We start from the raw sequence: 25,958 nt of genomic DNA on the forward strand, positions 1-25,958 counted from the left end.
TGCGGGCACATCCCTGGTGGGGGGCATGCAGGAGGCAGCTGATCGATCTCTCTCATCGATGTTTCTAACTCTCTATCCCTCTCCCTTCTTCTCTGTAAAAAATCAATAAAATATATTTTAAAAAAAAGAAATATAATCTATAGCTCTTTTCCATGTATGGTATTCCCAGAGAGAATAAAGCCTATTTGCCTTTCAAGTAAAGTGTTAACCTTAACTTCAACTGAATGCCTACACAGCCATGAATCAGAAAAGATATGCAACTTGTAAAATGAGGACTCAAATGAGAGAGAAAAGAAAAAAGTGCTTTGAGGAGCAGGGTTGGGAGTGAATTAACTGCAGCAGTGTTTTTAAGTTGTCCTGGGGGTAAATTAAGCCTTCTAGTGTGTGTGTGTGAGTGTGAGTGTGTGTGAGTGTGTGTGTGTGTGTATGTGTGTGTGAGTGTGAGTGTGAGTGTGTGTGAGTGTGTGTGTGTGTGTGTGTGTAATTACTAAAAGGAGTCAGCATAGTTCACGTCTTGGCATTTTAATTCAGAATTAGGATTTCACACCATACATTCATGCTCTATGTGTTTTTGTTGTTTGGGTGTGTGTGTTTCTTTTTTAAATAAAGGCACTTTATAGTATAACTATAAATACCTGCAAAACCAATGGACGATACCTCGGAAATCAGGTCTGGGCAGACAGAGCAGTCTGAATCATTTAGACCAGAACAAAAATACACATGATTGATAACATATAATAAGTGAGGGGGAAAGCAGATTTATTAATTAGATAATTCATAGTATCCTCTCACTTCCCAAAGGGATTGCCCTCCTTCCTTTTCCCTTAGCACTTCCTCCACGCTAGCCTAGACCATCTTCAAAACTCTGCATTAAACAGGTGCCTCCTTCAGGAAGCCCTCCCTGGTTAACTGGCATGATCCTTTCATTCTGCTCCTCGTTGCCCCAAGAAGCACGTCTGTATTTTGCCTTTGTTCCTTAGTAATTTGTTTTATATCATTATTAAAATGTCCCTGTGCCTTTATGTCTTTATTTTATCTATGTAGGGATAATGTGAAATTTCCTCCTCCCCCCGCCCCCTTTAAAAACACACAGAAAAAAAACTAGGTATTCTTGTTATCATTGAATCAAGTGTTCCTTCAGGCTTGCTTGAATTTTACTAATCAACTAAAAAAAAACAGCCTGTGGGCTAACGCAAGGCTGAGTCAGCATAGATGCCAACTCAGGGCAACAGTACCTCCTTCTCAAAGGGACTGGCTTGGATGAATTCAGAAGTTAATGCAATGTACAGCTTGGGGGAGTTTGGCATCATAAAGGGGTTTGAATTCCTCCAGCCACTGATTGTTGAGTCCCTCTGGGGAGAAAGAAGGAAATAAAATTCTTTATCAGATTCTCAAGTCCATGGAATTCTGATAAACAACAGACATGGTTAATTCAAGATGGGAATGAATTAAGGTAGAGCAGGAGGTTGAGGAGATTGAGAATTGATTTCTTAAGGACTGAAGTAATGGTATTTTCTATTTGAAAAATTCTCCAAGTGGAATTTCTTGCCCTCTCTTTACTGGTATCCAGAGTAATCAGGAGCCTATCCTGAGGCTGTTTTAGCGAAGACATTTAGGCTTACACTTAACCATTAGCATATGCTGGGATTTGGGCAGAGGGGAGAAAGTTGATGTGAAGGCACACATCCTTTTTTACCACTGAGGCCAAGGGGAGAATCCAATCTGCAGATTGTCCCAAAGTAGCTTTCCCTCCACCAGCACTCACACATCTCACAGTTTTCAAGAAAACCAGTGGACTCTCCAAAGAGGACATAAAGATGACCAATAGACGTATGAAAAGATGCTCAATGTCACTAATCATTATAGGGATGCAAAGTAAAACCACAATGAGATATCACCTCACACCTATCATATTGACTAACATCAGTCAATCAACAAACAACAAGTGTTGGTGATGAGGATGAGAAGAAAAGGGAACCCTTGTGCACTGTTGGTGGGAATGCAGACTGGTCCAGACACTGTGGAAAATAGTATGAAGGGTCCTCAAATTTTTTTTAATGGAATTTCTTTATGACCCAGGGATTCCACCTTTGGATTATACCCAAAGAAACCCGAAACACTAATTTGAAAGAACATATGTACCCCGAGGTTCATTGCAGCATTATTTACAACAGCCAAGCTATGGAAATAACTCAAGTGCCCATCAATAGATGAGTGGATAAGAAATGTGTGGTACAGCCAGTGCCCTCTGCAGTCCCAGATCTGTCTCTTGCTTCAACAGTGTTTGGACGGAACAGACCCAGGAACACCCCTTCTTCCAGCTTCCGGCCACCCTCCTGCATCTCATCTAGTCACCACCTTCTGAACCACCTTTAGGACCAGCCAACACACCAGTTTCTTTTTTACCTTAACTCCTTATTGCCCAACAACCATGAGCTCCCAAATTCGTCAGAATTATTCCACCGAGGTGGAGGCTGCAGTCAACCACCTGCCCAACCTGCACCTGCCGGCCTCCCACACCTACCTCTCTCAGGGCTTCTATTTCAACCAGGATGATGTGGCCATGGAGGGCGTGGGTCTCTTCTTCTGGGAGTTGGCGGAGAAGAAGCACGAGGGCACTGACCATCTCTTAAAGTTGCAAAACCAGCGCGGTGGCCACATTCTCCTCCAGGTCATGCTGAAGCCTCCCCAAGATGAGTGGGCAAAACTCAGCATGCCATGGAAGCCGCCCTGGCCTTGGAGAGAAGCCTGAACCAGGACCTCCTGGAGCTGCAGGCCCTGGTTCTAATCGGGCAGACCCTCAGCTCTCTGACTTCCTGCAGAACCACTTCCTGGGTGAGGAGGAGAAACTTATCAGGAAGATGGGCGACACCTGACTCACCTCCGCAGGCTGCCGGCCCCCAGGCTGAGCAGGGGAAGTATCTCTTCGAAAGGCTCGCCCTCAGGCACGACTAGGAGCCTGTGGAGCCCAGAGGCCCTTGAGAGGCTGCTCTGCGTTCCCCTCATGTCTGGCTTTTACCTGAGCCTCTCCCCGAAACTACTAGCCATTCTTTTAACCACCCTGAAGCCCTCTCCCACGCACTGGACCAAATGAAACAATTAAGTCTTTTGCAGAAAAGAGGAGGAGGAGGAGAAGGAGAAAGAGAAGGAGGAAGAGAAAGACAGGTACCATATGATTTCACTTATATGTGAAATCTAAACAATATAAACAAACAAACAAAACAGAAACAGACTCATACATACAGAGAGCAGGCTCCAACCCAAAAGAGGACACAGGTGTGTGACTGAGGCCTCACCACCTGAGCGACAGAAGGACTCCGAGATGAGTCCGTAGGTTTCTCTGTCAGTTATTGGTTGAGACCGTTGCGAAATGAGAAAAGTATCCATCAGGGGAGTCAACAGAAGCAGTCTTCATCAGGAGTGCCCTGGAAAACTGTGAGCTGAGAGTGTGGCTGAGGGTGGAGGTGCTGGTTTTATTTATCAGCAGGCTGCCTGGCAATCCCAAGTTGGTCCCAGTTCTATGTCCTCAGGGTGACAGTCACAGAAAATAATGTTGAGCTACTTTCCTAAAAGTAAAGAATATACACAGTATAATTTTGCTTGCTTTAAGCTATGCTGATTTTAAAAAAAAATCCAAACAGATAAATCCCTGAAGAATTCTTGGCTTTATAATACATCTCGCCACAAGATGGCCTTAAAACGGAAAGTCCCGTTTAGTACATTGTAGGCAGGGCTGGACTTAACAAAAGAGGAATTCATCTGCAGCGCTGAGCCGCACATCTGCTATGTAAAGGCAGGCAGCCTTGTAGTGGATCCAAAGTCATAAATAAAAGAAGTTGCAGTCATTCTTCACCAACATTATTCAATCGAGTCATCTAGAAGAGCACTCTCAACAACAATCTTCCTGTCAGTGGCTACATTATTAGACGGCGGCTTTCCAGTTTCCTGTGTGTTGACAGGAAGCGGATCCCCTGAGGTAGAAAGAATAACACAATGTATACCCACGGGATCATTCCTTCAGCCCCATGAAATATTATTCAGGGCCAGTGTGTCTGCACACAGCTACTTCCACTGCAGTGGGAAGGCTGAAGTAACAGGTGGGCATGCAGTGATTTCCAGGAAAGTTCTAGAACGGAGTATATAGATGATGATTTGTGAGCACTTAGGAATTAGGAAGTGATCACTCAGAGTCAGCCTAGGTTCACTAAATAAATTTTTTTTAAAAAGATAAATGGTATCCTTTTTTTTTTTTTTTAGAGTTTCTATACCAGTAAAGTTGAGAAACCCCATAGATGAAACTTACTCGGATTCTGACGATGCATTTGCAAATGCAATTATATGGATTTATGTTTTCTGTACAAAATGATAGATGAGTAGATTCATGTGATCCTGGAGGGAGAGCCCTCATAGTATATGGACTCTCTCCTACTCAGCACTTTATCAGTGTCTGGAATAAAGTTTTAGAAAGCCCTGTTATCAAAAGCAACATAGTCTACAAAGCTGGAAGACTAACAGACAGCAGAATCTACATTTAAACGTTTCAGTGGGACGAAAGAACCCAAACAAACAAAATAGAGTTTATAAGAGATAAATATAAAATTTTGCATCTGGGAATTTATATTAAGACAAAATCTGGTTGGCCATGGGTTTTATTTGGGTGGCTAATGAGTCATGGATTTTTAAAACAGCAATGAAAAGCTAATAGATTCTTGGCCGTTAATATTTATTTTCTCCTTGGTTATCAAGGATTCTTATTTTCTTTATACCCTTCTGAATTTTCCAAATTTTCTACAATGAGCATGTGTTATTTTTATGACTAGAGAAAAACTATTCTTAGTATTTGAAAATATTTGAATTTGGGAGTTGGAGCGGGCTATTCTGTATGGGTTTAGAGGCTGGAAGTAGGAAAAATGGCTTGAAGTTACAGAAGACAACTTTAGGCGAACTGTCCAGCTCACAGGGGAGTGAGTGCCTGTCCCCGGAAGTGTCCACCTAGACGCTGGCTAACTGCAGAGGTGGTGTAGCATAGCACAGGGGTTAAAAGCTCTTGCTCTGCCAAACTTCCTGGGTTCAGATCTTGACTGTGCCACTTACTATTCCTATGACCTCAGAGAGCAGTTCCACTCTGTCTCCATCTCCATGTACCTTTCATGTACCTGAGCCTTTCCCCGAAACTACTAGTATTCTTTTAACTGCCCTGAAACCCTCTCCCATGTATCGGACCAAATGAAACAATAAAGCCTTTTGCAGCAAGAAGAAGAAAGAGGAGGAGGAGGAGGAGGAGGAGGAGGAGGAGGAGGAGGAGAAGGAGAAGGAGAAGGAGAAGAAGGAGAAAGGAAAGAAGTATGTGGTACATATGTACAATGGAATATTGCTTGGCCATAAAAAGAATAAAGTCTTTCAATTTGCAACAGCATGAATGGGCCGAAAGGGTATTATCCTAAGTGAAATAAGTCAGTCAGAGAAAGACAGATAGCATATGATTTCACTTATATGTGAAATCTAAACAATATAAACAAACAAAACAGACTCATAAATACAGAGAACAGGCTGATGGTTGCTATACAGCTCCAACGCAAAAGAGAGGACACAGATGTGTGACTGAGGCCTCGCCGCCTGAGCGACAGAAGGACTCTCAGAGATGAGTTCATAGATTTCTCTTTGAGTTCTTGACTGAGGCAGTTGAAAGGTACATGATGGTAACTGTACTTACCCATGGGATTGGGAAGGATTAAATGGGTTAATCCATACAAATGGTCTTAAGACAATAACTGACCTATGCACAATAAACATTAGCTATTATTATCTGTCAGGAGAGATGTGGAAAGTATTTCTGTTTTGCCTGAGAAACTGAACTAAGTGATTACGAAGGGTTCCCTCCAATTCCAAGATCTTAGGGTTCCAGGTGGGAGATCACCCTTCCCCGGGTGGTCCTCTCTCATTACCTAAGCCTGAAGTCCTGAACAGCATCCTCACCTGGAATTAAGTATGGTTGGGTGATGTGAGGCCTAGCATAAGAGGCTCCATTTAGGGTCTTTTTCTTGTGTTTTATCACCTGATTATAAAGCTGGGGGAAATAAGATATCAAGAAAAGCTTATGGAGAAGGCTCTGTGTGGGTTGCTTTTGCAAACATTATATCATTCAATTCTCATAATACTCTATGATACATGGATCTGAGCTTCTGCTCAAGATTAGAGAAATCTGCTTTGGTGCTTTGCTGAGAGCTCCAGGCTGGTCCTTTTACATCCCCAATGGCCTTCCTACCAGGCCCAGAATGAGAGAGGTGTTTCAGTTCACAGCAGCACTTTTTTCTGAGCATTTCCATACTTCTCCCGGCCAACCCGACTGCTGGAAAAGCTTTGCATTTTACCTTCTCAACTTTCCCCTTTTCCAACTTGTGTTTCAGACAAATAATTGTGGTCATTGCCCAATAAAACCAAAGTGCACAAATATGTGAAAAAAAAGAAAGAAAGAAAGAAAGAAAGAAAGAAAGAAAGAAAGAAAGAAAGAAAGAAAGAAAGAAAGAAAGAGAGAGAGAAAGAGAGAAAGAGGCAGGATTTTCTGAGTACTTACCAGGGACCTGATACATTATTCTTTCTAAAGCCACCAACCCCGACCCAACCCCCACTGTCAAAGCCCTTCTCATCTCTCAATTGACAGGACCAGAGCAAACCACTGAGCAGGGCTTCTAGGAGGAGGTGAGGTTTCTAAGAAATAGGAGGTAAATCTCTCCCCCTCTCCATTTTCCAACTGTATATTCAGTCTATTCTTGCCACTAGGGACCCTTACGATCAACAGTCCTTGTCACTTGTCACCCTACTGTAATGGCAATACCTATGAGAATATCTCATTATTCAGCTTTTACTTCACATTAGAGACCAAGGCTAAGATCTGAATTCCCATTAACTTCTCTTGGTATCTTATTTTCCCCAGCTTTATAATCAGGTGATATAAAAAGCGTAAGTAGAATGCTGAAAATGGATTACCAGTCTCATAAAAGCAGTCCCCAAAGAGTTTGTTCCTAAGAAACAGCAGCTCTAATCTCAAAGCACTTACTACCTCACAGGGCAAATACACAGGACCAGTCTCTAATCCCAGAGTGCCCTGAGGATTGCTGAAGTGGATCAGAGACTCCAAAGGTGCCCCACTCCCATCTGAGGAGAATCCCCACTTCTTTCCCTTTCCAACCTTTTACCCCTGCCCCACCTACTCTCCTCCCTCACTCCCCACACCTCCTCCAGGTAAAAGTGGGGGAGGTATTCTTCCCACAAGTGTGCACTCGCCTGTCCCCAGCTGAGTTCAGTGATAAATCAGTCAACAAAAATTTATTGAGTACCAGCTCTGTGTAAGACTAGATTAAGCCCCTTTCGTTATCTATCATCTGCATAGATCATTAAGAATGAGGGGGGAGGGGGAAAAAGAATGAGGAACATGGGGAGCATTTGAGTCTTGCTCCCCATATATGTCATCAGTTTAGCTCAAACTCTTTCTTCCATCAGAAAGAAAAAAAAAAGAATGAAGAACATAACACTTTGAAAACATGTCCTGTAGAAATGCTGAATAATACTGATAACTAATAATAAGCCTAAGCAGAAAGCAGACTTTACTCCGATAAAATTACCTGGGGAGGACAATGAATCTACTGAATAGAGCGAGTCAGCACCCACACCCTTGTGCTATTTGTGAAAGCGGCATTCTCTATTCAGCTCTGAAGCCACACCTGGCCTTCAAAGCCTATCTGTTTCTCAAACACAAGGCCCTTGCATGCTTTTCCTTTCTAATATACATGTAGCATTGTCTTTTTCGCTGGGATAATTTCAAGGTGCGGGCTCTTTTCTCAACAAGAGCAAGTAGGAGGGAAAATGTCAATGTGATTTTATTGTGTGTTCCATTTATTGATTCATTCCTTCCTGGACCATTGCTGCATGCCTGCTGTGCTGAAGGTATTAATGCCAGGCACTGAGATAGCGGGGTTAATAAGACAGAGTTGGGCCCACGAGTAGCTCACAATTTAGAGAGCACCCACACAAATTATAGCAATTTAGTGTTGCAGGTGCCATGACAGAAATTTGTAAAGTCATTACAGTAGGAGCCCAAAAAGCCATTACGGCGCGTTCTCTGTGAAAGGTCATCCATTCAAACGTAGAAGAGATGACAAATGGAAACTTGGCCACAAGGGTATAACATTTCAGATTCCTAATCAAACATCTGCTTTCTATGCATTCTGTCACTAGGTGGCTAATCTTTCTAGATACAAAAGAATTTATTTCTAGCAGTAATGATAGACAAGCTTAGGAGGTGTGGTATTGGCTTGATCACATGTGTGAGACGTTTTTCTTTTTTATTGAATTTATTGGGGTGACATTTGTTAATGAAATTATATAGATTTCAGGTGTACAATTCTATCATACCTAATCTATGTATTGTATTGTGTGTTTACCACTCCAAGAGTGAGATGTTTTTAACTGAGGTTTGTGGTTTGCATATTACTCTACAGAAAAATCCACAATCACTGTCCATCTTTTCTGGCTCTCCACTGGCTGACCTGCAAACAAAATAAAGCAATGGCTGTAATTTATTCTGCAAAAATGTTCTGGCTCAGTATCTATTAAAGTTGCACATCCTACAGTTGTGCCTTCACTATTTAAAATATATCTGGTGAAATTTGAATAAGCTTTGTAGTTTAATTAATAGTTTTGTACTAATGTTAATGTCTTTATTTTTAAAATTGTACTATGGTTACTTAGATGTAAAAATTGGGGAACTTGGGTGAGGGAATAGATGGGAAAGCTCTGTACCAATTTTGCAACATTTTAGTAAATTTAAAACTATTTCAAAATAAAAAGTAAATAAGTATATATGTGAATAAAAATTAGTATGCATGTATGTATGTATATGAGGTCGGAGCTATTCCATGTATTCCACAAACTAGTACCAATCAGAAAAACTAAATATGAAAACTGAAAGCAAGAAATTAGAAATATTTATAACAATTTAACATTTCCACAACATTTAAGCATATGAACATTTTCCTCGAAATGTAATTATTTTATTGCATTGGTAGGTAGTCTGCTGGCAGAATTTCTCATGCTCAAGGGAGTTCAGTCTTTCCTATTAAGACCGTCAACTGATTGGATAAGGCCTACCCACATTATAGAGGTAATCTGCTTTACTCAAAGTCTACTGATTTTAATGTTAACCTCATCAAAAAAAAATTTTACATAAACATCCAGAATAATAATGTTTGATCAAATATCTGGGCTCCATCGCCCAGGAGTGCAATCACTACAGGACCATTGCTCTAATTTCCCACGCAAGTGAAGTGATGCTCATGGCGATGCAACTCTCTGCATTATATGGAGCAAGAAAGGCTGGACGTTCAAGCTGGATTCAGAAAAAGAGGCACTCAGTATTTAATTGTGAGCATTCGCAGGATACTGGAGTGCTCCAGGGAATTTCAGAAGGTTAGTCTATGTTTTATAGATACAGTAAAACCTTTAACTGCATGGACCATGAAAAGCTATGGGTGCTCTGAAAGAAATGGGTGTGCCTCAGCACTTGATTGTCCTGGTACATAACCTGTATGGTGGACAGGAAGCCACTGTCGGCACAGAATATGGAGAGACAGAATGCTTTCCTATAGGCAAAGGTCTCACACAGGGGGCATTCTGACTCCCTATTTGCTTAATCTGTATGCAGAACATATACAAAAACTGAGCTTTGACTCAGAGGAAGAAGGAGTGAAAATTGCTGGAAGAAATATCAATAACTTAAGATATGCAGATGATACCACCTTACTGGCAGAAAGTGGCAAAGATTTGAAACGATTTCCGATGGAAGTGAAAGAAGAAAGTGCCAAAGCAGGACTGCATTTGAACATCAAGAAGACAAAAATCATGACTACAGAAGAAATACACAACTTTAACATTGACAATGAAGACAATAAAATTGTTAAATATTTTGCTTACTTTTGTTCAGCCATCCATTCAGAGACTGCATTCAAGAAATCAAGAGAAGGCTGAGACTTGGAAAGGCTCATCAAGAGCAAAGATGTGTTGCCCAGCTGGTGTGGCTTAGTGGTTGAGCATTGACTTATGAACCAGGAGGTCACAGTTCGATTCCCTGTCAGGGCATATGCCCAAGTTATAGACTCAACCCCTGGGGGGGGGGGGGTCGTGCAGGAGGCAGCCGATCAATGATTCTCTCTCACCACTGATGTTTCTCTCCCTCTCCCTCTCCCTTCCTCTCTGAAATCAATAAAAATATATATTTTTTTTTAAAAAGAGCAAGGATGTGTGATTAGAGACCAAGGCTATGATTATCCACATTTCTCATATTCCCAATCACTATGTACAGATGCAAAAGTTGGAGAGTTAAGAAGGCTGATAGAAAAAAATTGATTAATTTGAGTTATAGTGTTGGAGAAGAGCTCTGTGGATACCCTGGACCACCAGAAAGACAGCTAGGAAGTCCTAAGAGCAAATTAATCCTTGAGGGAACACTGCTTGAGGGAAAACGTGACAAAACAGAAGTTGTCTTACTTCAAGTACATTATGAGAGGGCAGGATTCTTTGAAAAACAATAATGCTGAGAAAAATAGAAGGCAGCAGAAAAAGAAGTAGACCAACTATGAGATGGGTTAACTCCATAAGAGAGGCCACAGGCATGAATCTACCAGAGCTGAACAGGGCTGTTGAGGCCAGGACATTGTGGACACTCATTCACAAGACTGCCAGGAGTCAGAGCCACCAAAATGGCATGTAACATGTACACATGACCCAGCCAAGTTAATACATAAAATCAATCATCACACAGTCCATGGAAGATTAGAAAATTTTACAAATCCTTCACTGAAGATGATTTAAGAAATATTGTACAAGATAACTTTTAATAGTCTACCAAATAGTTGCATTAATTAAAAAAACATTCAGACCGAGAATGCTCATTTCATGGGAGAACAGGGTAAAATACTGGAGCAGTGGCCTGGCTAGAAGGGGAAAGGATAGAATCACTTTTTTATTCTCAACAATGAGCCTAAGCCATTAAAATCTACCTAGTTTGTATTGCTCTAATTCAGAGGTTCCCAAACTTTCTCAACACACAGCATCTTCATGTCTCACTAATTTTTTCACAGAGCCCCTAGGCCACAAGAAATACCTAACAGAAATATGTATGCAACAGTTAAGTCCTAATAATTTAGCCGTTTGGAAAAAAACATAAATTGAAAGACAAATATTTTAATTTTATTCTTAACCACAGTTGCTTATAAAAGGGTGTGTAAGCTGAACATCATCTCACATCTTGGAAACTGTGAAGACACCACCACCTGCACATCTTGCTCCACACTGACTTTCAGTCGGTACTTGCATTTTATAACAGCTGAAAACCCCACTTCTCAAAGATAAAACATCTTTGAAAGGAATGGAGAGCAATCTCACTTTGAAACTATGAGTCATCTTGACCTAGTAGTTCATTCACCTGGCATCCAACATATGTCAAGTATTACCATGCACTCCTTGACATTTAACATATGCCACAGCGCCCCTAAGAGTTTGCTATGGTATCCTGGGTACTTAGAGCATAGTTGAGGACTCATAGCTCTATTCTTTTTCTATTTTTGATTCTGATCCCTCATTTGCAAAATTACAAGAATCTATTTTAAGTGGCTAACACTCAAGAAGCTGTGTTCTTCCCTCCTCTGTTCTTTGTCTATGGTGAAGGTTATCAAAGATTGGAAGACCCCTGCTCCCAATGGCCAGTCATCCCAAATATGTGCCTCCAGAGGGAATAACAAAATCTGTGACTCGGTTGTACATTTAAATAAACACCATTTTCAACTATGTTCATTTTCTAACAATTAGATCAAGACTGAGAGCAGTACAAAAATATGTATAATTTTGTACCTTTCCCGCAAATTTTTAATCATTCTCAATCACATCTTAATCTAATCCTGATTTTTCTATTAAATTGTATGATTTCCTTTACCCTAAATTCCTGTCATTGTAGTCAAAAGTCCCTTGGATGATGTAAGTGGCTCCGATAGGAGCACGTTGGGGCTTAAGCATAGCTTGAAATTAAAAGCCTATTTCTTTCATCTGGGTCAATACCTTCTCTTCATGATTACTGTTGTCAAGATCATCAAAATATAAACTATTTATTCTGTTTGGCTGCTGTCAACAGTTGGGAAGACGGCCTCCCTCTGTCTCCTGTTTCTAGCTTTTTCCTGGCTCATTTTCCATAGGCAGAGCAAAGGGGAGAGACAGACACATACATCTCTTATATCTTCTACAAGACCGTCTCTTCCCAGCAATAACAAAAAAGGCTCGCTCACTCTCTCTCTCCCCCTCCCTTTTTATGAAGATCTCTTAGCTTCTTTTATCTTCTATCTACTGCCAGCTGCCCACAGTGGATACAACCTGCCTCTGATATCAACCTGCTGTCTTGTAATGGAGACTATATTCCCTTTCCATGGAGAAAGCCAAGCTTATCAGAACATTTTTTAAAAATATGTTTTTATTGATTTCAGAGAGAGGAAGGGAGAGGGAAAGAGAGATAGAAACATCAATGATGAGAGAGAATCATTGATTGGCTGCCTCCTGCACACCCCACATTGAGGATGGAGCCCAAAACCCAGGCACGTGTACCCCAAGGGGGAATCAAACCGTGACTTCCTGGTTCATAGGTCCACACTCAATGAGCCACCATGGCTGGGCAGAACATACTTTTTAAGACGTCTTTCCTGACAAACAGAACGTAATTGTAGACAGTGGCCTAGGGTGGTTTTGCGCACAGGGACAGGGATCTGATGGCAGCCCTCCACCGCTGTTGCCATTTCCCCAGCTTGATGTGGAACTTCCCACTTGTTTCTTGCTAGAACTTTTCTGTGAACCAGATGTCAACAAATATATTGGATTCTTTATACTTTAATCTGCTTAACATTTGAAAGTGTTGAAAGAGTTAGGCGCATTATTCATTCAACTATAGTTACTTTCTACTTTCTGATTACCTGGGGGAGGGGAGCTCTTATCAGGGTACCTGTTTGGAGCAGGTATCCTAGAAGCCACCTCGATCGGTGTGTTTAGAATCCAGCTGGCACACAGCCTTCGTGGGAAGGCTAATGCTCAGTGTTCAGGAAAAATTAAAAGCCTAGGAAAATACAGGCCCCCAGGGACCAGAACAAAGCAGCTGAATGATGGTTCCTTCTGAGAGAAGAGGTAGGAGTTTTTTCTTGCCTTGCTCCTGGGGACAGAAGTGAAGTCAGAACTTCTTTGCAACAGTGAGTGACTAATTCCTCATCAGAGGGCCTGGAGCTTTTGCAGAGCTGATTTCATGAGTGGTAAATGAAGGGTCTCTCCAAGTGAGAGCTGATAGAGGAAGGACCAGAGAAAAAGTACAACCGCATCCCTAATCATTACACACATTGGAAAAGGGGAGGACATTTTTAGAAGCAAAAAGAGAAACAGGGCCACCCCCAGATCTTCAGACACATTTTTGTCCTTCCTGACTCATCGGGTTAGGAAAGCCTGGTGAGAAGGGATTAGGGAGGGAGCCTGCCTTTTTCTGGCAACATGGGGCATTTTGATTTCAGATTCTGCAAATCTTCAAGAACAGACACGGCGTGCTAGTGTTCTAGGCTGGAGGCCAGCGGCAGCTCGGCTGCAGACGAAGCGCGTCAGATGGCTGGTGCTGTCAGCCAGAGACCCAAGGACTTTCCTGGGGCTGCACCTCTCCGGAAGTTTGAAGATGTCGGCACAGGTTTGCCTTCTGAAACGTGCAAATGTCACCAGCCGGGAGTGGCAGATGCCAAGAGGCGACTGAAAACAGATCTCCATCTGGTAATGGGTTAGGCTTCCCGGGACACAGATTAGAATAGTTTGAAACAAAGTGACGGAAGCACCGGCTTGGCTTTTCACATGTTGTTATGGTCCCTGGGTCATTTCCTGCCTTTGGAATTTACTTCCTTTCCAGGTTCAATAAAACCAGATGATCACAAGAAAGAGGTTGGGATTTTTCTTTGCCTCTGGCCCAGTGGAGGGGCAGCTCTGTGTCTGTGAACTTGAATCTCAACGGTGGTTTTAGCCTCCTGTGCTGTCTGCTCACACTGAGCCCAGGAGGGTGAAGCCTTAGGAATGGAACAGTAAATTAGGGACGGGAGCCCCCTCCAGTGGAGTCAGCTGAATCCCCTTGTTCCTAAAAAACAAAACGGGAAAGAACAGACTGGGACGGGTGCCCATGATGCTTTGTGGAGGGGAGCTCTTTACTACAGTTCCCCATGTAGGGACGCAGCCCCCCTTGAAGGAAGGAGGCTGAAACCAGCTCCACAAGGCCCCACCCTTGACTTGTAGGGGTCAACCAGCAGGCCAGTTAGGACAGTGACATTTGCTATACAATGACCTGCTTTGTTTTTATTTTATCGATATTTATCTCCCACAGAAAAGAATTAAGGTAGCAACAACGATCTTCTTTGTAGCATTCGTATGCTCATTTTTGGGGGTACTTTGAAGCTGATGTGAGTCTTTATTGTAAATTCTGTCTGCAGCCCCCAGTATGTCTTGGACACCCCTGTCGTTCTACAGTGCAGAGACCCCTACCCCCCAGAAGCCAAAGTGAACCCTCTTATTCCAAGGGCTATAGGAGCCAGTCAAAATAATGCGGAAGCTGCTGCCACTATTGTGTGTCTAAGTCTGAAAGGTTTGTCTCTCTAGAGAGTGAGCCTCAGTCACATGTTCCTTCCGAAAAGCCAGCTCGTGCAGCCCGTTGTCTAGAGGAAGCCTGTGGAACCTGTTTGAGTCCAGAGCCCACCTCTCTTTAGATCCGAGCTCACAGCTTTGGAGGAAGGGGTCATCTTTGCCCCACCTTGTTATAACACTGCTAACCTGGTAGCAAGTGTCCAGTTGATGCAAAGGAAGCGGCAGCTGGTGATCAGCTTTTATCCTGGGCTACCCATCCCCAGAAACAAGAACCAAAACTCCCCCGTCGCCCACCGCCTTGACAGAAAGCCAGGTTATTACTGTGCTCAAGAGTGAATCAAACTGACCTTTCCAAAACACTCTGTCTCATCAGGTATCCACAGAAATGGTCTCCTGTGACATTCACAGCGATGATTCCAACAACATTTAAGATGTTCCAGGGGAAGTAAGTACCTAGGAACAGAGTTGGCTCTATAAATACGCAGGGTCAGAAACACCTGCAGGGTATGATTTCCGAAGCACCAGGAAGTCTGCTGAAGGGCCCCAACTTTCCCCCACTAGAGACTGCTCTGGAAACCTATGGCGTTCTGTTTCCATGCTGGAGTGTAATCCGGGGCTGGTAACTTTGTAAGCCATTGCATTTAAACTTGGTGGGTCTGATTGCACACGTGTGTCAGGGGGCCAGGAATTTGCATTTTTATCAAGCTCACCTGCAGATGTTGGTGCAAAGGGCCAATGGCCCATACTTTGGAAAACTGTGCTGCAGAGAATTGTGAGTCATTGTCACATTCGCATGGATTGACTGGTGACGCGGGATAGCACCACACCTGAATTCTAGGCGTTGGCCCTCTGTGGGCAAAACAAGTTCATTCTCCACCTCGGAAAGCCTCAGGACCAGATGGTGACCTCTACAGGTTTAGTCGGGGGCTGGTTTCTAAAGTAGAGTCCAAAGGCCTGCAAAGTATGAGGGTTGGCCCAAAGGGTCAGAGGGGCCAGGGCTTCTCCAGCGTGCCCTGCACATTCCCGGAAGCTCTGCAGTGCAGAAATCCCTGGACACAAGGAGGAGCCTCTTGCCCCAGGACTGCAGTCTGTCTTGGTGTCTGAGGTCTTGGGATACAAGGACAACTGTAGTAGATTCATCTCCTTTCTTCGCCTTCAGTCATTTACAAACAGGGGGAAGGAAAGGAAGAAGAGATTTATGTAGTGCTTTACAGGCACTGTTTTCTAAATTCTCAAATAACCCTAGTCTCATTAGTCTCCTTTGGAAGATGAGACCATTGAGATTCAAAGAGATTGAATAACTTGCCTAAATTCCCAACGTCATATGGCTCCTGAATGCTTGAGCTGAAATTTGAACTCCTGCCTGTCAAGGTACAAGTTCCATGTTCTTTCCACAAAACTATTCATAACCAAAAGTTTTGCTGTGGCCATTCTGAAGGCCTAGATGTTTTGAGACCCTCAAAATAAGCTTACATCTCCCTGGCTGTTATGCATACCTGTTGCCCACTCTGTTTCAGAATCTCCCCACATCCTTGCTCTTTATTGCATCCCTGACCTCCAACCCCTCAGCCCTGCTCATTTCTTATTCCCACAACTTCTTGACCCCTAGGGGTAAAATATGCTGCCACCTCTGCTGGGCCCAGGAGGACTTTTCTGGTCTGCAATTATTCTAGTCACTGACTTCAAGACCAGTGGTTTTCATGGCTTGAGAATCCCCAAAAGCTTAAGAGGCATTTGTGTACTAACTAAAGTGAACCCCCTCCCCTCCCCTTCTCCCCTCCTCCTCCTCCCCTTCACCCCTCCTGCCCCCCAGATCTCTTCTCAAAGGGCAGAGATGTAGGAAACCTGAGTCAGCCCGTACCCTTCTATTAGTCAGTCCCCTCAAACCTCAACTTCCTAGTAACAGAGATTATTCTGGGATGCTGGGCACCCCCTAGTGGGAGTAATGGAGAGAGAAGAGAGATTGCTTTGATGCTGTTCTCAGTAACCCACGCACCCCCAGCTTCCACCCCTCCTCGTTGGCCTTTGCCTTCCAGCCCAGTTCACTGTTCTTGGAATGACTCATTGTTCCCACGATGATTGGGCCTTTTGCTCCATAAAGCCCTCCCTGAGTTTACGGGCATAATGAACTAAAATTAAGCAGAAGGCAATTCAGGCAGAACAGTAGGAAAAACTCCCTATGGCGACAGCTCTTGAATCCCTGTAATTCCTTATAAGGCAAACTGAGTAAGACCTGACTGCACTGAGCAAAACAATAGAGAATATCTTGGAAAGATATTTTTGGAAGAGAGGAGGGTGAGGGAAAGGCTACTTTCAGGATAAATGTTAATGCCCACATCTGACACACTTACCTTGATTTCAAGACATATTAATGCCTGGTGCTATGTCTTATCACTTCACATTTCACCATTTTGAAGTAAACAGATAAAGCCCCGTCCTAGCAGAGGGACAGTCCATCTGTAGTTGTGGGACATTCTGAACATTTGTCACTATCCCTCACTTTTAGAAGACCATGACCGTAACCCTCATGACAGGGGATGAGCCCTACTAGTATTACGTTTCAATCAATAAACCATTTTCTGAGTACCTACACTATCCAAGGCTCAGGTAAAATTGATCTTATGCATTTTCTGTCCACATCTACTTTAGCCCCCCATCCAAAGAAGGGCTTTAATAAAAGATGGGGAGAGCTAACATATTTGAGTGCATGTACTAAGAATTCTTCTGGGTGTATTCACAGTCCAAATTTTAGTTCAATAGCTGGTCATCTGCTCACTGGCAGGGGTCAGCCAGTCTGATCCTGTGGCCCAATGCCTGTCCCCAGGGGTTGCTACAATTACACAGCATGCCACCTCTGTATGGCTTTAGTTGCTATGGTCTTACCCGTTCCTGGGTTTGAGTCATGGACCCATTAATGCCCACTCCCATTGACCTTCTCTGATAGTTCCCCGGAACCCTGATCATAACGCTAGCAATCCCACTGCAGGGTGTTCTCTGCGATGGCTCCTGCCTCATCTTGAACCTGTTGCTTAGACCAGTGGTTGCCAACCTTTCAGACCTCATGGACCACCAGGGGACCATTGGTTGGCAACCACAGGCTTAGACAGTCTAATCTCAGAGCTGCTTACAATGTTAAGCCTTTCCATCTTTTCTTTCAGAGCCATTTGGTGATGTTCATCTCTGTGACAGCCACAAATTTGGGAAGCAGCTCTCCCCTCAGGCACTTCCATTTTTGTGTTCAGATTGGCAGCCTTCCCAACTCACCAGAGGCCCCACAGAATGAAACCCTCTGTGGAGGGTTAGAGGAAAAATTGGACGTAAGTGCGTTGGGCATCTGGGAGAAAGAAGAAAGGTCAAGGATGCTCCAGCTTGGTCGGCCTCTCTGACCAAGGCTTGACAGCAAAAGCTGGAATTCCTTCCTGCATAACTTGGGCTTGAATTAAAGGCATTACTTCTTTTTAGTCTGAAGACCTCTGGCTTCACTCTGGATGGAACACTCAAAGGGCTGAGTAAGGTCCCCAGCTGGCAGGAAGGACACACTGACCCCTGGCCCCAGTGCCTTGGCCAATCTGGGAAGAAGACACAATTCTGTGGTGACTTAGCTGAGCCACCTGGGGTGCTTCTGTCAGTGCAAACTGTCCTCATCTGTGTCAGCTGGCCTTGACTTTGTGAGAAAGGGTGGTGATGTGTTTATGTGCTCAGAGGAGAAAACCTCCTGGAGAGAGAATGAGAATTAAAAGTAATAAACCCAACTAGTGGCTGCTTTGGGTGGCTGGAAAAGAAGGAATCCTCAGACAAGGGGCCCCAGCTCCAACAGACAGAGATAAGGGAACTTTCACTACTTCTGTTTCTATTTTAGAAGAAATAAAAAGCAAATCATAAATCTAAAGATGACGGTCCATTCATCTGGGGAGAGAATTAAACAAGCTGTTACATTCCAAGCAGATATTAGGACTGCAAAAGTGAAGACTTTTAACCTGCTAGTGGGAATGTTTCTTTCCTGAAAATCACCAAAGATAAGGTTCCAAAAAAATTACTTTTCAGGCAGGTTAAGAAGCATTCATTTGGGCTGCCTGTAGTGAGCTGGATTCTTAGCACTGGATGCTTTCTAAGAAAAAGTAAAAGGTGCGCAAACAAAGCTATTATGGGAAATTCAGGAGTGTGATTTGTCAATAAAGGTGAAGAGGGGGTGATTCAGCTGACCCAGAGCTGCAAGAAACAGAAAGCAATGGGTTTGCAGCTTGGGAGGTGCCCAGAAGGGATGGTACCCCTGGTTCATGCCTTTAAGAAACCAACATAGAGCTGCCAAGGCAGTGCTTGTGGGCAGGGGACAGGTCTAAGCTGTCTGCCAGTGCCTGCAGCATTAGATATCGGTGTGCATTATCTGCTACTATCCCCAAGGGAAGGAAGTTTTGTGCCAGCTGGAAATCTCCCAGAAAAGACAGGTATGTAGCTCTTGGATGATGTCCAAGGAAACCAAGTGAGGGCTTGAACTCTGGCCAGAGAAGCAGGGTGTGTACACCTGGGGAAGCTGGGTGGGAGTCATTAGACTACACTCAGACAGGGGAGCGTGGGGTGTGGCGTGTCCATGAAGAGTGGGTGTGAGCATTCCAGAGCCTGGACACTGTTTATGGAAGATGCTTCGGTAAATACAGAACATGAGTTCCTCTGGCGGTCCTACAACCTTTTCTCCTGCTGAGTTTCTGGTTCTTTGGAAGCTACAACATAAAGTTCTCAATAAAGTTGAAGCTGAGACATAGATGGGACACAATGGCCAGATCTACAGCACAGAGCCAAGGAGATGAGGCAAACCCTTGGACTTGAAGTAGGTCGCTATGCTTCTGAATCACAGCAATGAAAGCTAACTCCATGTCTTCATCCACTTAATTTTCCTTCTCACTCTCTGGTGACCTCTTGACCTTTTACTTTCTTTCTTGCTCTTTCTCCCACGGATTTACAGTGGTTAGCTGGAGCCACTTTGGACCACCTCCCAAGTCTGTGTTCAGTAATGCCACAAGGCAGCTTACCACCAGCCATGGTGGGAGTATTTATATTACAGGAAGAACAAATGCTATAAATTTGAGGTTTGTTTATTTTTCTGAATAGCCAATTGTTAAAACATTTGCCAGTACACCGTGCCTGTAACTGTGTTTTTACATGGAAGAGGGGTTGGTGAACTGAAGGGGCACAATGTAAGAAGTTTGGGAGGCAAATGGCGAAGCTGAGTATCTAGAGCAGTGGTTCTCAACCTGTGGGTCGCAGCCCCTTTGGGGTCGAACGACCCTTTCACAGGGGTCGCCGAAGACCATCGGAAAACACATATACAATTACATATTGTTTTTGTGATTAATCACTATGCTTTAATTATGTTCAATTTGTAACAATGAAATTGGGGGTCACCACAACATGAGGAACTGTATTAAAGGGTCGCGGCATTAGGAAGGTTGAGAACCACTGATCTAGAGGAAAGTGGTGGGTTGCCAAGACTGGTTCTGCCCTCCTCGTGGACACACACTCCACCCCAACACAAACCTTGGGTTCCATGCTTAACAGTTGCTCAATAAGAACCTGCTCTTGTGTCTACAATGACATGTAGACATTGTTTTCTGGTGATTTAGGGGTTTTTTTTTAATCTTCCCACTTGAACATTTTCTTGAGGTTTATGGTGCAAGGTATAATAAGTCCAGCTGTGGGTCCTTCTACCACAACAGCCATTGAGGAGTAGCAGCCATGGCTCTGGGCTACCCCATGGCCATGGCCTCAAATAGGGCCACAAGGTGACCAAGAAAGTGAGCAAGCTGAGGCCCAGTGGTTACCATGGGCACCTCAGTAGGCATACCAAGCTCATGCAGGACATGATCTGAGAGGTGTGTGGCTTTGCCCTCTATGAGCGGCACACCATGAAGCTGCTCAAGGTCTCTACGAACAAGAGGGCCTGAAATTCATCAAGAAAAGGGTGGGGACACACATCCGTGCCAAGAGGAAGAAAGGAGCTGAGCAATGTTCTTGCAGTCATGAGGAAGGCAGCAGGCAAGAAGGACTGAGCCCCATCCCTTCTGTAGGTAATAAAACCTGTTCAGGAAAACAAAAAACAGAAACAACCTAGGTCCAGAGTGTTTTTCCTATTGTGGATTTAAAGTGTGTTCACATAGATTCACTTCCTCTTTTGCTCTTCCAACTACCCATAGAATAGTTTGTGTTCCCTTTCCCCTGTATGTGCTTCCCATTGACCTTTGTCTTCAACATCTTATCTCTTCCAAAAATATCCCTGAGCTGGATAATTATCACTCCCTCTAGAGTACATTTTTTAAACTTTAATGTACAGGCAAATCACCAAGGGAATCTTGTTAAAAACCAGATTTATATTCAGTAGGTCTGACTGGGGCCCAAGTTTCCCCATTTCTAACAAGCTCCCAGGTGCTGCCTCTGGTCAGCAGGTCACTCGTTTAGTGGAAAAGGCTCCAGACTGGTCATGTTAATCCATCTGCCTCTTCTGCTTTAAGAAGTCCCACTACACTTCTGGAAGGGACAGTCTTCAAGGGAGATTGGACCAGTAGTGGAATCATAACCAAACAACCAAATCTATATGCCAAGTGGGGTTAGATTCTCTTTCAAGAATTTGAATAGAATGCTATCCTAGCCTGGATTCTCCACAAAGTAGAGCCTGAGATAGAAGTTTGCACATAGTCATTTATTTGGGAATCCCAGAAAATAGGAGACGGGGATATGGGGAGTGAGAAATAAAAGAAAGAAAAAACAATACAAGGATGTGTGATTGAACTGATGATCTCAAAGGGCACCAGGGACCCAGCCCCGTGGGACCTGCTAATGGGCCTTCAGAAAGACATCTCAGTACTGTCTCAAACATTTATACAGCCTTTCCTTTAGGACAGTGGTCAGCAAACCGTGGCTTGCGAGCCACATGTGGCTCTTTGGCCCCTTGAGTGTGGTTCTTCCACAAAATACCACGTGCGGGCGCATACGTACAGTGCGATTGAAACTTCATGGCCCATGCGCAGAAGTCGGTTTTCGGCCTGGGTGAAACAAGTATACAAGACGAGTGTGGGTGGGAGAGTTGGAAGGGGTCGACCTCAGCGAACGTACCTCAATCAGATTGAGGATGTTTTTAGCAAAGGCCAGCTTAGGAGTACCCTAAATAAGTTAATAACAATGTACCTACCTATATAGTTTAAGTTTTAAAAATTTGGCTCTCAAAAGAAATTTCAATCGTTGTACTGTTGACTAATGAGTTTGCCGACCACTGCTTTAGGAAAATACTGATTAAATTCTTCAAAACCTTTATTTTCCAGTTTCCAAATAATGACTTGATTCCTTAGCATCCTCTAAAAGTCACCAATAAATTTTAATTTAGTATGATTACGAACTCATGGATGATAAAGATTACATGTAAAGTATTTAAAACAAGTTACATAGCAAGTCCTCTGCAAACATTAGCCATTGCTATTACCACTCTCTTACTATTAATGTGTTCTCGTGACTTTTCCAATCATAATGACCTGCTTGCTCATATAGAACACCAACAACCATTGGCTTCTTTGGATTTACTTAAAATTCCCAATCTTGGCTTATATCCACCCACTGTAACTGGAGAGCCAGTCTGACACCCTATTGGGGTTTTTCTGTTCCAGGAGTGTGCAAACTAGGGCCTGTAAGCCAAATCCAGCCTACTACCTGTTTTTTCAAATAAAGTTTTTTTTGGAACACAGACACATCCACTCATTTACATATTATCTATGGCTGCTTTAGTGCTGTAACACCTGAGTTGAATAGCAAAGCCTAAAATATTTATAGTTTTGTTCTTTAAAGAAAGGTTGCCAATCCCTGTTCTGTTCTACTCACAGATTATGTACCAAGTCCGTGCAACAATCTCAGAATGGGTTATTGATCACCAAGGAGACCAGGTAAGGGTGGGAATGAATCACTGCCACCTCTTTTCATTCAAAAAACAATTCCAAGTACTATTAGTAGAGAGGGTGTCAATTCAACCCTTTAAGAGCTGTGCTTTATATTATCCTTCTCTGAATCAGACTAGTTACATAGTCCATCATTTGGCAAAAGTCCATTCAACAAGCAAAACATTAATAAACTTTTTTGTGTAAGATTATTAGCTTGAGGCAGTGCCCTCAGCAAGCCCAGATCTGTTTCTTGCTTCAACAGTGTTTGGATGGAACAGACCCAGGGACGCCCCTTCTTCCAGCCTCCAGACACACTCCTGCATCTTATCCAGTCACCACTTTCAGAACCACCTCTGGGACCAGCAAAGGTTAAAAAGCAGATTTATATTCAGTAGGTCTGACTGGGGCCCACCAGTTTCTTTTCTACCTTAACTCCTTATTGGCCAACAGCCATGAGCTCCCAAATTCGTCAGAATGATTCCACCGAGGTGGAGGCTGTAGTCAACCGCCTGGCCAACCTACATCTGTGGCCTCCCACACCTACCTCTCTCTGGGTTTCTATTAACCAGGACGATGTGGCTCTCAAGGGCGTGGGCCACTTCTTCCATGAGTTGTCAGGGAAGAAGCTGGAGGGCGCTGAGCATCTCTTAAAGTTGCAAAACCAGCGCGGTGGCCACATTCTCTCCAGGACGTGCTGAAGCCTCCCCAAGATGAGTGGGCAAAACTCAGCATGCCATGGAAGTCTCCTTGGCCTTGGAGAGGAACCTGAACCAGGCCCTTTTAGAGCTGCAGGCCCTGGGTTCTACTCACGCAGACCCTCAGCTCTGTGATTTCCTGCAGAACCACTTCCTGGGTGAGGAGGTGAAACTCATCAAGAAGATGGGCTTCACCTGACTCACCTCCTCAAGATGGCTGACCCCCAGGCTGGGCTGGGTGAGTATCTCTTTGAAAGGCTCACCCTCAAGCACGACTAGGAGCCTTTGGAGCCCAGAGGCCCTTGAGAGGCTCCTCTGCATCCCCCTGGTGTCTGGCTTTTACCTGTGCCTCTCTCGGAAACTACTAGCCATTCTTTTAACCACCCTGAAGCCCCCTCCCATGCATTGGACCAAAAGAAACAATAAAGTTTTTTGCAGCAAAAAAAGAAAGAAAAATAAAAGATTATTTGCTTGAAAACAGAAGGCTGTTGCTAAAGGAATCTTCCTCTTAATAAGGGATTTTATCAGACTACTCTAAAAATAAATTAGCCTTTCAAATAAGAATAAATGTAGATAGAATTTATCACTTTCATTTTCTCCACAAATATCTTTGACATGTTAATAACCACCTAATGAGGACAGACATTAGATGAATATTTATGATGGCCATGGTTGATGAATATGATCCATGAACTATGCATTTAGTACTGGATTCAGAATGGAGTCATGAGATATGGTTAGTCATTGTCATTGGGTACACAATGAATGATCACTTTATATTAGGCCCTCCACAATGAGAATGCCCATATCCACATAGAACTTTCAGCTTCTTTTGTGAAATAGTCTTTCAGAGCAGAAACACAGGAAGTTACTTGAGAAGCCCAGCTCTGACCAAATAACACAAATACTTTTATCATGTTCAGAGGTCAAGCTTCAAAAGCCTTCTGAAAACAGTCCTAAGCCCCAACATGCAAAAAGGGTAAGTGGGGAGGGAGTGTTTTGTTAGTGTTTTCTTGCTTATGAAAACAATATAATGTTTTAAATTTTTTAAATAAAACTTCCCTTTAGTCCTGGGACCTAGTACAGTTGTTTTCATTTTTAGGTAATCTCATTTAGTCTTCAACCAAATGCATATTCATATCCACATGCAGTTAACTTCTATGAGAGTTTATCTATCAGGAACAATGATTAAAATACACACAAGGTTTACCACAGATGATCATCACAGAGGTATCAATAACACCGTGTATGAGAGCTTCCAGTGGCTCTCAAGCTTCGCTGCACATTGGCATCTCTTGGGAATGTTTTTTAAAATACTGATGTTGTGGCCCCACCTGCCAAAATCCTAATTTCATTAGCCTGGGTTGGGTTCCAGGGTTGGGTATTATTTTAAAATTCCCCTTGTAATTCTAAAATGTTGATTTAGCCAGATGCCTTGATGTTACAGGACAAATACTGAGGTCCGGAAGTGTATTTCAAGCCTGGGCCCTTTCCCCAGCTAAAAACTTCCTGAAATCACAGTAAATGAACAGCTAGTTGAAGACCCTGTATGAAAAAGAAAATACTAGACTTTTCCTTGGATGAGCAGGTGGGGATGTATTCCATGGTTCTGAGAATAAGCATTTAGCCTCTTTCACAGCATAGAACCAAACTTTCTTGCCATAGTTAAGATCTACCACGATATGAATATGGGCTGTGATATCAACCTTTAATTGGAGCTGTACCTTTGGCCTAGTTAGTAGACAGTGTCCAGATGTTTGGGATTGTGTTCTCTCAGCCATCCAGTCCTCAGTTTAATATTCAACAGGATGACCGCCATTATTTAGAATTCTCCCGAGGGAGCAGGCTCCAACACTGAAGATTTGACACGCTCCCTCTTCACTCTTTTCCATGTGGTCGGAGTTTAAAATGCTTCTGTGTTGTCTCTTTCCGTTGGGAATTTCCTCTGGAGCCGGAGATTAATCATTATGCAAATATTAAAGAGTTTGAAAGTTCGAGAAAGGAAGGGAATTTGTTTAAGCAACCCTGTTGTGGTAGTTTAAATGAAAGATAAACAGCTGTTGTGTTTTGACCTGCATTCCAATTCTACTGTGCAGTTTGTGTGATATGAAATTATGTTTAAGTCTTCTCTGAAATTTATGTGTGCCTTTGCCAAAACCTCGGTGTTCCCATAAGTCTCCAAATGTATCGACCACCACCCACCCTGTTTGCACTCCCTCTCAGACTGAAAAGGCCATTCTGGGGGAAAAAAACAGATTAAAACATTTCTCTCTCAGAATGTTAGTCTGACTGAGATGTTATTTAGATTTTTTAAATAGCCTACATGCCTGGGGTGTTCTGAAAGGAAATGCAGCACAGTCTCATGTTGCCTAATAAATAGGGCAAGTCATGCTCACTCAGGCACAGCCCAAAGGGACAAACAAAGTCCTCACTCTTACCCTGAAGGTCAAAACTCTTTGGCTTCACTTGTCATATTCTCTCCTTCTATGCCCTCATGGATTTCTAAACAATAGGCTGCTAGTTAATAATTCTTTGTATTAAAACTTCCCTGCTTAAATCACTGTGTACTTTCTCCTGATCTGACCCATACTGATACCGCCCTTCCTAGACACAGAGTTCCCCAAGAGCAAAGGACATTGCTGCAGGGCTGGAGTGA

General features: G+C 43.3%; 2 long non-coding RNA genes and 2 pseudogenes across 2 annotated transcripts; 3 read left to right on the forward strand and 1 right to left on the reverse strand.

Moving 5' to 3' along the window:
• Window positions 1–2,262: 2,262 nt before the first annotated feature.
• Window positions 2,263–10,023, forward strand: LOC132213704 (ferritin light chain-like; annotated as a pseudogene).
• A 282-nt stretch (window positions 10,024–10,305) lies between these two features.
• LOC132213447 (uncharacterized) lies at window positions 10,306–25,538 on the reverse strand. The gene is made up of 4 exons (XR_009448004.1): window positions 25,027–25,538; window positions 15,402–15,844; window positions 15,039–15,144; window positions 10,306–14,191 (listed from the first exon to the last, which is right to left on the reverse strand). It is a non-coding gene; the product is annotated as an uncharacterized LOC132213447 (long non-coding RNA).
• Window positions 19,410–23,503, forward strand: LOC132213448 (uncharacterized). Its single transcript, XR_009448005.1, has 3 exons — window positions 19,410–19,516; window positions 22,554–22,613; window positions 22,870–23,503. It is a non-coding gene; the product is annotated as an uncharacterized LOC132213448 (long non-coding RNA).
• Window positions 20,008–20,735, forward strand: LOC132213445 (large ribosomal subunit protein eL36-like; annotated as a pseudogene).
• Window positions 25,539–25,958: the final 420 nt, after the last annotated feature.

The sequence above is a fragment of the Myotis daubentonii genome, chromosome 12, assembly GCF_963259705.1.
Source record: "Myotis daubentonii chromosome 12, mMyoDau2.1, whole genome shotgun sequence".
Classification (NCBI taxonomy): Eukaryota; Metazoa; Chordata; class Mammalia; order Chiroptera; family Vespertilionidae; genus Myotis; species Myotis daubentonii.